General features: G+C 43.8%; 1 protein-coding gene across 4 annotated transcripts in view; it reads left to right on the top strand.

The window, feature by feature from the left end:
- The window catches only part of LOC110498737 (carbonic anhydrase-related protein 10), a 318,800-nt gene that overhangs the window by 139,200 nt on the left and 165,715 nt on the right, over window positions 1-13,885 (top strand). The window lies entirely within an intron of this gene.

Below are 13,885 nucleotides of genomic sequence, written 5' to 3'. Positions count from 1 at the left end.
GTGCGTGCTGCAATGGTGACCAATGAGCTGAGATGAGGCAGGGCTTTACCTAACAAAGACTTATAGATGACCTGGTGCCAGTGGGTTCGGCGATGAATATGTAGTGAGGGCTAGCCAACGAGAGCATACAGGTCGCAGTGGTAGGTAGTACATTTAAAACATTTTTTTTATTTTTTATGTACCTTTATTTAACTAGGCACTTAAGAACAAATTCTTATTTTCAATGACAGCCTAGGAACAGTGGGTTAACTGCCTGTTCAGGGGCAGAGCGACAGATTTGTACCTTGTCAGCTCAGGGGTTTAAACTTGCCATCTTCCGGTTACTAGTCCAACGCTCTAACCACTAGGCTAGCCTGCCGCCCCATACATGGGGCTTTGGTGACAAAACGGATGGCACTGTGATAAACTACATCCAGTTTGCTGAGTAGAGTGTTGGAGGCTATTTTGTAAATTACATCGCCGAGGTCAAGGATGGGTAGGATATTCAGTTTTACGAGGGTATGTTTGGCAGCATGAGTGAAGGAGGCTTTGTTGCGAAATAGGAAGCCGATTCTAGATATCATTTTAGATTGGAGATGCTTGATGTGAGTCTGGAAGGAGAGTTTACAGTCTAAACAGACAACTACACTAGGTATTTGTAGTTGTCCACATATTCTAGGTCAGAACCGTCCAGAGTAGTGATGCTAGTCGGGCGAGGGTGCGAGCAGCAATCAGTTGAAGAGCATGCCACGGAAGGAGTGTTGTATGGCGTTGAAGCTTGCTTTGCAGGTTTGTTAGCACAGTGTCCAAAGAAGGGCCAGATGTATACAGAATTGTGTCGTCTGCGTAGAGGTGGATCAGAGAATCACCAGCTGCAAGAGCAACATCATTGATAAATACAGAGAAAAGAGTACACCCGAGAATTGAACCCTGTGGCACCCCCATAGAGACTGAAAGTTGTCCGGACAACAGGCCCTCCGATTTGACACAGATCTCTGTCTGAGAAGTAGTTGGTAAACCAGGTGAGGCAGTCATTTGAGAAGCCAAGGCTATTGAGTCTGCCGATAAGAATGCGGTGATGACATAGTCGAAAGCCTTGGCCAGGTCGATGACGACGGCTGCACAGTACTGTCTTTTATCGATGGCGGTTATGATATCGTTTAGGACCTTGAGCGTTGTTGAGGTGCACCCATGACCAGCTCGGAAACCAGATTGCATAGTGGAGAAGGTACGGTGGGATTCTAAATGGTTGGTGATCTGTTTGTTAACTTGGCTTTCAAAGATTTTAGAAAGGCAGGGCAGGATGGATATAGGTCTATAACAGTTTAGGTCTAGAGTGTCTCCCCCTTTGAAGAGGGGGATGACCGCGGCATCCCCCTGAGGATCTCAGACGATACGAAAGAAAGTTTGAATAGGCTAGTAATAGGGGTTGCAACAATTGTGGCGGATAATTTTAGAAAGAGAGGGTCTAGATTGTCTAGCCCAGCTGATTTGGGTATCCTGGAAGGATATTGACCTCATCCCGTCTGTAGAGGACGCCTGGTTGCTCTTCAAAAGTGCTTTCCTCAACATCTTAAATAAGCATACCCCATTCAAAAAATGTAGAACTAACAACAGATAAAGCCCTTGGTTCACCCTAGACTTGACTGCTCTGGACCAGGTCGATTAGAAAGGCCTGCTCACTGAAGGGTTTTAGGGAGCATTTGACAGTGATGTGTATTAGAGGGCAATTTGGTCAGGATGATAGGGTGCTCATGGTTGCGGATTTAGGGTTGTACCTGGTAGGTTCCTTGATAATTTGTGTTTGATTGAGGGCATCTAGCTTAAATTGTAGGATGACCGGGGTGTTAAGCATGTCCCAGTTTAGGTCAACTAATAGTATGAATTCTTAAGATAGATGGGGGGGCGATCAACTCACATATGGTGTGTACGGCACAGCTGGGGGCTGAGGGGTGTCTATAGCAAGTGGCAACTGTGATAGACTTGTTTCTAGAGAGGTCGATCTTTCAAAGTAGAAGCTCAAATTATTTTGTTAGTATGACAGAACTCTGCAGGCTATCTCTGCAGTAGATTGCAACTTCGCCCTATTTGGCAGTTCTATCTTGTTGGAAAATGTTATAGTTAGGTATGGACATTTCTGGATTTTTGGTGGCCTTCCTAAGCCAGGATTCAGACACGGCTAGGCCATCCGGGTTGGCAGAGTGTGCTAAAGCAGTGAATAAAACAAACTTAGGGAGAAGGCTTCTAATGTTAACATTCATGAAACCAAGGCTTTTACGGTTACAGAAGTTAACAAATGAGAGCGCCTGGGGAATGGGAGTGATGCTGGGGGCTGCAGGGCCTGAGTTAACCTCTACATCACCAGAGGACCAGAGGAGGATTAGGATAAGGGAACGGCTAAAGGCTATAAGAACTGGTCGTCTAGTGCGTTCGGAACAGAGAGTAAAAGGAGCAGATTTCTGGGTGCGGAAGAATAGATTCAAGGCATAATTTACAGACAAGAGTATGGTAGGATGTGAGTACAGTGGAGGTAAACTTAGGCATTGAGTGATGATTAGGTTTTTTCTCTAGAGGCACCATTTAAGCCAGGTGAAGCCACTGCATGAGTTGGGGGTGGAAAAAAGGTCTAGCTAAGGCATATTGAGCAGGGCTGGAGGCTCTACAGTGAAATAAGACAATAATCACTAACCAAAACAGCAATAGACAAGGCATATTGGCATTAGGGAGAGGCATGTGTAGCCGAGTGATCATAGGGACCAGTGTGTAGGTAGGCAGGCTGGAGACACGGTGATTCAGACAGCTAGCAGGCCGGGGCTAGCAGGCTAGCAGATGGTCCTCAGGGTGATGTCGTAATGGGAGAGCCTGTTGAAACTCCCGCGAACAGCTACGTCGGCAGACCAGTCGTGATGGATCTACGGGGCTCCGTGTCAGTAGTCAGATGTGGTAGAGAAAAAGCAGTCCCATATGCTCTGGGTTGATATTGCGCTGTGCAGACTGGCAGGAATTGACCGGGCTGAGGCTGGCTGATGTCCTAGTTAACGGTGATGACTGCTAGCAGTGGCTAACTGACTACTAGCTAGTAGCTAGTAGTAGATACCATAGCGTACCTACAACAGTAGCGCAGCGTTGTATCTAAATGCATACCCTGCCATATGATAACAGCAATTGGGAGGTGGGTGCAGATGGACTGTGTTCCAGAGCTCATGGTTGCATGTTGAGATGATTACTATGATGAGGGTGTGTTTACATTCCAGGGATTGGTACAGGGTTACCCCAGGGCCATGGCAGGAGCTGTAGGGGCATGGACGCCCATACAGATTAGCCCAATGGCATGAGAGAAATCCACAATTACTCTGTTTAACTGGAGAAAGATAAATAGTAGACAGTAGAAGAGGGAGAGAAAGAAAGAAAGAGACATGGAGATAGAAAAAAGAGGCCTGAGGGACAACTGTAATCAGATTCAGTGGCTAAACAATGCTATTACCTCTGTCATTATTGTTGGGGATGTAACTCCAGTGCATTTGAGTTTTAGATGTTTTGAAATGGCACCAGGAACTTCTATTAGGGAAAGGGGGATATCTAGTCAGTTGTACAACTGAAATGTGTCTTCCACTTTTAACCCAACCCCTCTGAATCAGAGAGGTGCAGAGGGCTGCCTTAATCAACATATTCAGCACCCAGGAAACAGTGAGTTAAATGCCTTTCTCAGGGGTAGAATGACAGATGTTGACCTTGTCAGCTCAGGGATTCGATCCAGCAACCTTTCGGTTAACTGGCCCAAAGCCTCTACCCGTCAGGCTACCTGCCATACTACCCATCTGTGGGTTCAGTTCAGATAAAGGTGAGTTTTGTATTACATTTGAAGCAGCACACAGGGCAAAGATATAGTGATGTAGGACCTGGTAGTTACTGCTCTTGTCAAACATGTGCCCTTTTGGCAGCTATGTGCATTTAGCTGATTCCTATTGTCACAGAAGCTCCTTCCTCTATGAACAATTTAGTAGTTTTGCCCTAAACTCCAGTGGAACTTTTTCATTCATCAAAGTCAAAGAAAGTTTTCAGAGACACAGAGAAGTGAAAAGTAATTTAGGACTTTGTTGTCTCCGCCTGTTAATGTTCTCTGTTGTGTCTCCATCTCTCGAAGCATCAGAGCTGTCTGCAATGGAACAGTCTACTTCACATTGTCAATGCTGCTGAACACACACAACTCTGGCTCTTTCTTTTCTTAAGGAAGAAAAAAAAGGAAATCCAAAAGATTATCCCTCTGATTGCATGGTCAGTCATGAGGCGAGATGGAGAGAGGTAGAGAGAGGTAGAGAGAGGTAGAGAGGGAGAGAGGGAGAGAGAGAGAGAGAGAGAGAGAGAGAGAGAGAATGCAAACAAGAAAGAGAAAGAGAGAGAGAGGTGAGAGAGAGAATGCAAACAAGAAAGAGAAAGAGAGAGAGAGGTGAGAGAGAGAATGCAAACAAGAAAGAGAAAGAGAGAGAGGGGTGAGAGAGAGAATGCAAACAAGAAAGAGAAAGAGAGAGAGAGGTTAGAGAGCGAGAATGCAAACAAGAAAGAGAAAGAGAGAGAGAGGTTAGAGAGCGAGAATGCAAACAAGAAAGAGAAAGAGAGAGAGAGGTTAGAGAGCGAGAATGCAAACAAGAAAGAGAAAGAGAGAGAGAGGTTAGAGAGCGAGAATGCAAACAAGAAAGAGAAAGAGAGAGAGAGGTTAGAGAGCGAGAATGCAAACAAGAAAGAGAGAGAATGAGAAAGAGAGAGATAAAAAGGTGTGTCCAATAATGTCAAACCCAATCTCCCTTTCCCTTCTCTTATTTCTCCTCCCCAGTACCAAAGTGATTAAATTAATTTGAAACCTCTTCAAATAATTGTGGCTCATCTACGCAGAGCAAATATTCAATTAATACTGACAATTTAAACAGTGTGATTCCTCCAGTCCGACACACATGACCTTGATGCATGTCTCCCCTCCATTAATTATGCCTTCCATTCAGGGGTCCTCTCATTTCCTTTAACTATTCATTAGGTAGAGATACGGACAGAGCAGTGGAGGAGAGCGACCCATCAGGGAGTCAGAGATGAAGTTAAATCTTCTCTCCCTCCCTCTCTCCTCTTTCTGTCTTTCTCTCTTTGTCTCTCTCTCTCACTGTCTCACTATCTTACCCTCCTTATAGTATCTGTCTTTAACTCTCTCTCTCTCCTGAATCAGTGAAGTGGAGGATTATATGTGGAGAAACCAAATGGTTAGTCCTCTTTTGGCTTTGCTTTCGTTATTTTTCCACCAAGACATCTGTGAATAATCTATTTGTGCGGTGAAATGGGCCCCGCTTCTCAGTTTTACATTAGGGACACATTTCCCTGTCTGTTCTCCAGGCTTTGAAGTCAAACGTGATCTTTTGTGAACGTGTGTTACTTTAGTAATCAGTTTCTGGCAGGTGGCTGTGGCTTTTTTGAGAAGCTGCTTCGCTAACGTACAGATGAATACAAAGTTATAAAGTAGCGATAATTAGTTAGATAACATTGAAAACAGTGTATGTGATACATGCACTACTCTGTACCCAGTTTACAGGCCCTGACCCTATCCTAACACTGGGTAATCTAACCCTGACCTTAAAGAAAATAATGGCATTTAGTGTATTTTTGAAAGTGTTCATAGTTTCCCTATAGCCACCTGCAATTACAGGTGTTTATACAGTATTATGCATATAGGAGGCACTACCCCATCATGTCTGTGGGAGCCACAGACATGATGGGGTAGTGCAACACACACAGATGTTTATTGCAAAGGACCAATCGCATTACCATCACACAAACAGATTCAATTATGCAAATTGCGGATTGAAATTAATTAGACACAAGCTTGGGTTGGCTGAGCCCATGCGAAGCTGTCACCATATCTCAAAGTGAGAGCCAGCTGCTTTGTCTGGTTGTCTGTCTGGGTGTCTGTCTGGGCAGGAATATCTTCAACATGCACTGTAACGGAAAACGTTCAATGATATGGTAATTTGGGGTATTATAAACACTCAAACATTCTGAATGTTTTTCCTGCAGCATACTGTAAATTATGGTACATTATAGGAAGATATTGTGGGCGGGGCAAAGAGTTACTGTATTTCGAATGGTGCACTGTAAAAAATAATACAAATAATTACACTAGAATGTTTTATACACTAGAACCGCTGGGCCTCGACGGACCCCCTTCAAGCTAATGAACAGTCATTCTGACTGCAACATTCTAACAGTGTAATTAATACATATGCTATCGCAAAAATCTTCATGGAGTGACTTTGCTACAACTATGAAACAAAGGAAATAATTGTGGACTTCGGGAAACAGCAGAGAGAGCACCCCATTATCCACATCGACGGGACAGCAGTGGAGAAGGTGGAAAGTTTTAAGTTCCTCGGCGTGCACATCACGGACAAACTGAAATGGTACACTCACACAGACAGTGTAGTGAAGAAGGCGCAACAGCGCGTATGAACCTCAGGAAGCTGAAGAAATTTGGCTTGTCACCTAAAACCCTAACAAACTTTTACATATGAGCATCCTGTCGGGCTGTATCACCGCCTGGTACAGGAACTGCACCGCCCACAACCACAGGGCAAACTAACCACAGGGCAAACTACCTGCACTCCAGGGCACCTACAGCACCCGATGTCACAGGAAGGCCAAACAGATCATCAAGGACAACAACCACCCGAGCCACTGCCTGTTCACCCCGCTACCATCCAGAAGGCGAGGCCAGTACAGGTGCATCAAAGCTGGGACCAAGAGACTGAAAAATACAAATAAATCTCAAGGCCATCAGATTGTTAAACAACCATCACTAACACAGAGAGGCTGCTGCCTACATACAGACTTGAAATCATTGGCCACTTGGAACACTAGTCACTTTAATAATGCCACTTCAATAACGTTTACATATCTTGCATTTCTCATCTCATATGTACGTATATACTGTTTTTACTACCATTTTTTGCATCTTGCCTATGCCACTCGGTTTTAACGGACCTCTGAGACTATCACAGTGCAGGTGCATTTATACGGAGACTTGTTTACACACAGGTGGATTGTATTTATCATCATTAGTCATTTAGGTCAACATTGGATCATTCAGAGATCCTTATTGAACTTCTGGAGAGTTTGCTGCACTGAAAGTAAAGGGGCTGAATAATTTTGCACGCCCAATTTTTCAGTTTTTGATTTGTTAAAAAAGTTTGAAATATCCAATAAATGTCGTTCCACTTCATGATTGTGTCCCACTTGTTGTTGATTCTTCACAAAAAAATACAGTTTTATATTTTTATGTTTGAAGAGTTCAAGGGGGTCGAATACTTTCGCAAGGCACTGTATTGCTGCACTGTCAGAACTAGAAGCACAAGCATTTCGCTACACTCACAATAACATCTGCTAACCATGTGTAGGTGACCAATAAAATTTGATTTGATATGATTTGAAGCAAAAAGCATATGTCTTGGAGCATGGTAACAGCTTATTTTCATAATGACAAAAGGAAATACAAAAATACCCCAACCACCAAGACGTGAGGTCAAATGATGAAAACATCAGTAGCCTAAACATCATTATAAGTGGCCTTGATAAATAGTGAAACTCAGCACAAAGCAATAAGGGCATTATAATGAATATAAGCGTTGATATAACAGCAGTCAAAAATAGTCAATTATTATCAGCTCGTGCTTGTGTGCGCCTTCACGCAATGGCATCAGTTGGATTTAATTTAGCTGTTATCCCTTGTCCTAACAGTTGACTTGAACAAGAAGATGTCGCCGTACTGGATGGCTGCTGTTTTGCAAGCTCCGTCACAACTTTGCTATTTTGTGATTATGTTGTTGATTATTTTTACTTTATTTTCACAAAATGTATCTGCTGTTATTTCTTACAACCGACAAGAACTTTTGAACATCAGATCATCAGTTACTTACCCCAATTCTGGATTCAACTTTGACTCACCTGCCCTGAGTTATCTCTTTAATTCCGACCCAATTTTGGGTCACCGGGCGGACAAGACAGTGGGGTTGAGGAAATCGAGGGGGGGAGGGGTTTGCCTCTACATCAACTCCAACTGGTGCGTGAACTCCAGCACGGTGGAAATGTCGACCCACTGTTCACCCGTCTTGGAATATCTGATGGTCAAATGCCAACCATTTGAATTTTCAGCTGTTATCGGCACTGTTATATAAATCAAATCAAGCCCTTAACCAACAATGCAGTTTAAGGAATAGAGATTAAGAAAATATTTACTAAATAAACTAATGTAAAAAATGTAATAAAAAGTAACATAATAAAATAACAATAATGAGGCTATATACAGGGGGTACTGGTACCGAGTCAAGTTAGGCTAGTCGAGGTAATAGGTACATTAAGGTAGGGGTAAAGTGACTATGCATAGATAATAAACAGTGAGTAGCAGTAGTATAAAAACAAGGGGGGGGAGGGGGTCAGTGTAAATAGTCTGGGTGGCCATTTGATTAATTGTTTAGCAGTCTTATGGCATGGGAGTAGAAGCTGTTAAGGAGCCTTTTGGACCTAGACTTTGCGCTCTGGTACCGCTTGCCGTTCGGTAACAGACCAGGACAGTCTATGAATTGGGTGACTGGAGTCTTTGACCATTTTTTAGGCCTTCCTCTGACACGCCTAGTATATAGGTCCTGGATGGCAGGAAGCTTGGCCCCAGTGATGTACTGGGCCATACACACTACCCTCTGTAGCGCCTTACGGTCAGATGCCGAGCAGTTGACATACCAGACGGTGATGCAACCAGTCAGGATGATCTCGATGGTGCAGCTGTAGAACCTTTTGAGGATCTGGGGACCCATGCCAAATCTTTTCAGTCTCACGAGGGGGAAAAGGTGTTGTCGTGCCCTCTTCTCGACTGTCTTGGTATGTTTGGACCATGATAGTTTGTTGGTGATGTGCACACCAAGGAACTGGAAACTGTCGACCCGCTCCACTATACCCCCGTCGATGTTAATGGGGGCCTGTTCGGCCCTCCTTTTCCTTTAGTCCACTATCAGCTCCTTTGTCTTGCTCGCCTTTGAGGTAGAGGTTGTTGTCCTGGCACCACACTGCCAACTCTCTGACCTGCTCCCTATAGGCCCTGAGGCTACGGCTGAGGACAGCAATAATTACAAGATGTCCCGCTATGACCTTCGCAGAGTCATCAAACGAGCAAAAGGACAATACAGGAATGAGGTCGAATCATTCTACACAGGCTCCGACGCCCGCCATATGTGGCAGGGTTTACAGTCCATTACGCTTTACAAAGGAAAACCCACCCGTGATCTACCACAGAACTCAATACATTTTATGCACGCTTTGAAAACAACAACACCGTGCCGGGTGTGAGGGTCATCACCTACCCAGAGGATTGGGTGATCTCGCTTTCCGAGGCCCGACGTGAAAAAGGTCTTTAATCAGGTCAACACCCACGAGCCCGCGGGGCCCAACAGTATTCCCGGGCCCGTTCTCAAATTATGTGCAGAGCATCTGGCAGGTATATTCACGGTCATTTTCTACCTCTCCTTGTCCCAGTCTGTAATCCCCACAGGTTTTAAGATGACCACCATCATTCCTGTCCCCAAGAACTTACTGCCACAAGAACTCAAATGCCACAATGACTACCGCCATGTAACACTCGCTTCTGTAATCATGAAGTGCTTTGAGAGGCTGGTTATGGCACGCAGTAACTCCACCATCCCAGACACCCTAGACCCACTCCAATTTGCATACTGCCCTAACAGATCCATATATTACACAATCTCAATTGCTCTCCACACTGCCCTCACCCACCTAGATGATAGGAATACCTATGTGAGAATGCTGCTCATTGACGACAGCTCAGCATTTAACACCATTGTCCCCTCCAAGCTCATCACCAAGCTTTGTGACTCTGGGTCTGAACACCTCCCTCTGCAACTGGATCCTGGACTCCCTGACGGGTCGACCCCAGGCGGTGAGGGTAGGCAACCTCACCTCTGCCACGCTGACCCTCAGAACAGAGGCCACACAGGGTGTGTGCTTAGTCTCCTCCTGTACTCCCTGTTCACCCACAACTGCGTGGCCTCGCACAACTCCAACACCATCATTAAGTTTGACACGACAGTGCTTTGCCTGATCACCGAGGACGATGAGTCAGTCTACAGGAGGGACGGAGGGGGGGGGGACGGAGGGGGGGGGGGGGGGGGCAAGCAGTACCGGTGCATCAAGTCTGGCACACACAGGCTCTTGAACAGCTTTTATCCCCGAGCAATAAGGCTGATAAATAGCTAACAAAATAGCTACACGGACTATCTGAGTTAACCTTGTGTCCTTTTATTTTCATTTTTGTCTCTATGCACACTCACAGGGCCCTACACACTCACACACACACTCTCTCCATCATCTGCTCACTCACACATAACATGCACATAGATTTATACTGACTCCCACACACCAACTTACATACAACCTGCTGCTACTCTGTTTATCTTATAAACTGACGCCTAGTCACCTTATCCCTATACATACAGTATATACCTCTATCACTCCAGTATCCCTGCATATTGTACCTATGATATTGGAACTGACCCTGTATATAGTATGCTTACTTACTTATTGTGATTTTTGTGTTTTTGAAAAGTATTACATTGTTATTGATTATTGCATTGTTGTATTTGCCGGCCAGACTTGTTTTCTTTTCAAGCAGCTTGTTTGCCAATGACAGTGAAGTGAAAAAAAATTGTTCATGGTGATGTTTCTCCACTTGCCAATTTAAGGTTCCACAATCCTCATCACCACATTCTCCGACCCTCGCTCACCTGCTGCCCGGATGTTTTCCCAGATATTGAAAGCCGTTCAGCATGTACACTCTCACTGTGTAACCTACTCCAACTAGACCAGAGTAGACTGATAAGACTGCTTGGATTCAGTGGACTGATATACAGTAGGATACATACCATTTTAAGATTATAACTAGAATGGATCAACATAGTAGAATGTTGTTCTTGTTCTTCATTCACAATTGCTGATTACATGATTATGCATCGTTCTATTCCCCTCGCTCATCATCACACCCAGTTGCGGCGTACTGCAGCACAGCTTGCGGGATGTCAGCCATTGTTGCCAGAATGACGCAATTTACCACAATCTGCCACCATCTACCACAAACGGTCGCGGCATAAGCTCAAAAGTTTTAAAGGAAGAAGCATCTGTTTCTGTATAGTTTAGGTTCAGTTTCGGGGCAATTATCAGAGTGATTATCTGCTGGGCACTGCACTTTCAACTGTCGGAAGAAGGAGTGGAGCAGGTCCTACTCTTGGGAGAAGGAGGGGCAACGGGGGAAAACCATTAAAAATAATGAAATGCCCTTCCAAAACTGGTTATAACTCCAGTTCAGTTTGTGATATTAAGATTCTAACACCTACAGTGTGTTGACTTAAATTATGGCAAGAGTAATAAAAAAATTATAATTCTTGAGCAGTCAAAATGACTGCTTTAGCGGTTCAAGTGTAAAGTGCATTACTGTAAACATTACACACCCACAGTCTGAGCCAGCAGCCATGGAATGTCCAGCTGTGTTTGAATTTGAATTATAAATGCAGATTAGAGGAGTGTGAGTGGTGCTGACAGACGGGTTTTGGTGGTGTTCAGGTGTGTGTGTGTGTGTGTGTGTGAGAGAGACTGTTTGCTCTATGTGTGTGTGTGTGTGTGTGTGTTCAGACAGTGCTTTGTGCTCTGCAGCGTGATTCACAGCAAAGTGGGTCATGGTGAGTGGAGACTCTGAGCAGCAGCTTTACTTCCTGCAGTTTCACGCCCCAGCCTCCTGATCAGAGGGAGGGATATGCGACTGCACTGTGTGGCCTGGCTCTGATTACAAGGCCCCCTCCATTATGTCTCAGACAACAAATCAAATGTATTTGCGCCGAATACAACAGGCGTAGAACTTATCGTGAAATGCTTACTTACAAGCCCTTAACCAACAATGCAGTTCAGGAAATAGAGTTAAGAAAATATTTACTAAATAAACTAAAGTAAAACAGAAAATAAAAAGTGATTATAGTTATAGTGGAACGAAAGATAATGGCCATTTTAAAGAACCCAAATGTATTTAGAAGAATGGAGACATTTTTAGTTACAAATCTATTTTCACTGGCATTCATTAGAGGGATATTTAATAGAGGGAAAGTATTCTAAAACACATCATGCATATAAAGTGTTCCTCAGTGCTCTGCAGTGCTGATATGCAATGTAGATGCTAAATTCCTCAAGTCCCTTTGAGTTTTGGTACATATATCATTATTTCAAAATGTTCCTATGTGTTGCATTTGTTGATATCCTCCCCAAAACCCAGTAATGATGTCTCCAGGGAACATGACTTAGCAGACTCTTATTTTTATGTATTCAAGTATATGGATGGGAGCTGGTGTCTACATAATTTTGATGTATGCAAGTAGATGGATGGGAGCTGGTGTCTACATCATTTTGATGTATGCAAGTATATGGATGGGAGCTGGTGTCTACATCATTTTGATGTATGCAAGTAGATGGATGGGAGCTGGTGTCTACATCATTTTGATGTATGCAAGTATATGGATGGGAGCTGGTGTCTACATCATTTTGATGTATGCAAGTAGATGGATGGGAGCTGGTGTCTACATCATTTTGATGTATGCAAGTAGATGGATGGGAGCTGGTGTCTACATCATTTTGATGTATGCAAGTAGATGGATGGGAGCTGGTGTCTACATCATTTTGATGTCCCGCATTGCTCACTTGTTCAGCTCACAAATATGAATATCCTTATTCACATAAAGCATTATTCACAAATAGTAGGATATAATGTTGTTGTAGGACCAGTTTTGACTTGTAGATCATAATGAATAAGATGTTTGTTTTTTTAACTTTTATTTAACTAGGCAAGTCAGTTAAGAACAAATTCTTATTTTCACCATCTGCACTCACCACAATCAAATCACATCAAACTTTATTTGTATAGCACCTTTCACAAATACAGTACATTTAACAACAACTGTGGCCTGATTCAACAATAAACAAAATAACTATTACCAGTTACAATAAAATGTCAAATAGATAAACAAAACACTGCTACGTAATTGGCTGACTTCACTCAGTGGCCAATGAAGTGAATTGGAGAGTCCTGTCCTTGATGAATACTAATTACTTCCTCTAACAAGCTTACCACACTCCCTGGAACGACTACACGCCAGCCACTAATTACAGAGGAGCAGTCACTGGCAGCCACATACACACATACGCACTGACACACTCACACACGCACACACACACACACACACACACACACACACCCTGGGCAGTCTCCACACACAGCTCTAGCATCAGGACAGAGACAGGAGCTTGGCAGGCTGTGTTATACAGACATGGCAGTGCTGTATTGGGTTGGTGGGTTGACAGACAGTCAGAGAGGATAAAGTAATGGATGGAGCAGCATCATGCTGCATGTTGCCCCACACACAATGTTTCTCCACACACTGACAGATGTAGAGGGGGAGAGCAGTAAACGACAGTGGCAGAAACTTGACAGGGGTGGACAGGGGTTGGCACACTGATGTTGGTGTAATGTAATTACCATGTGGATTTGGCCAACAGGTAACCAACCAACACTATACCCTCATTGTATACATGCAGTGCATTCAGAAAGCATTTCAACCCTTTGACTTTTTTTTTTTCTTAAAAAGTCAAGGGGTCTGAATACTTTCCGAATGCAGAGTCGTAACCTGTTATTATATAGTACAGTGGTTCCTGTGATTGTGGACTGGTTGGCTTAGTCTGGTCGAGCCAAGGTTGTGCTGTCCTATTGTTCAGTATGATTCCAGATCATGTAATAGAACACCATTGAATCATTCCTCATGTTCTCAATGTC

Source organism: Oncorhynchus mykiss, chromosome 20, assembly GCF_057628025.1.
Source record: "Oncorhynchus mykiss isolate SJ-2025 chromosome 20, ASM5762802v1, whole genome shotgun sequence".
In the NCBI taxonomy this organism is placed as follows: Eukaryota; Metazoa; Chordata; class Actinopteri; order Salmoniformes; family Salmonidae; genus Oncorhynchus; species Oncorhynchus mykiss.
This window is presented reverse-complemented; position numbering and strand designations above follow the sequence as displayed.